Source organism: Austrofundulus limnaeus, unplaced genomic scaffold, assembly GCF_001266775.1.
Source record: "Austrofundulus limnaeus strain Quisiro unplaced genomic scaffold, Austrofundulus_limnaeus-1.0 Scaffold390, whole genome shotgun sequence".
Taxonomy (NCBI): domain Eukaryota; kingdom Metazoa; phylum Chordata; class Actinopteri; order Cyprinodontiformes; family Rivulidae; genus Austrofundulus; species Austrofundulus limnaeus.
Window position 1 is genome coordinate 512,841 of NW_013952792.1, and position 461 is coordinate 513,301.

Consider the following 461-nt stretch of genomic DNA (forward strand, 5'->3'; position numbering starts at 1 on the left):
AATGACACAAAAGATGGCAGTGTTCATTTATAGGCATGTGTCACTGAACAGCAACACTGTTTGGTAAACATCACATTATTTCAGTAAGACTTTATTTATTTCATTAAAAAGAAATTAAATTCTATTTACAATACAGCTTATCTAGCTCCTCTTTCTTAGATAGTCGTGGTGACCCTCACCACTTTGCTGTGATGGAGGTCAGACTTAATCACCTACAAGCACTAATTAGACACATATCTAACAGCTTCTTTCAAGTGTACAATATTAAATATAGACAGAGAGAAAATGGAGTACTACACACTTTTTTGGGGGTTCACATTAATTTCATGTGTTGAACTTGGCTGAATTGTGTAATTTAGTTGTTAAAGGTTGAACAGATCTTATACCTGACTTTACCTGATTTTACTGTTTAATCTTTAGTTACTGCTGTCTGTTTGGTACAAGCTCACACACACACACAC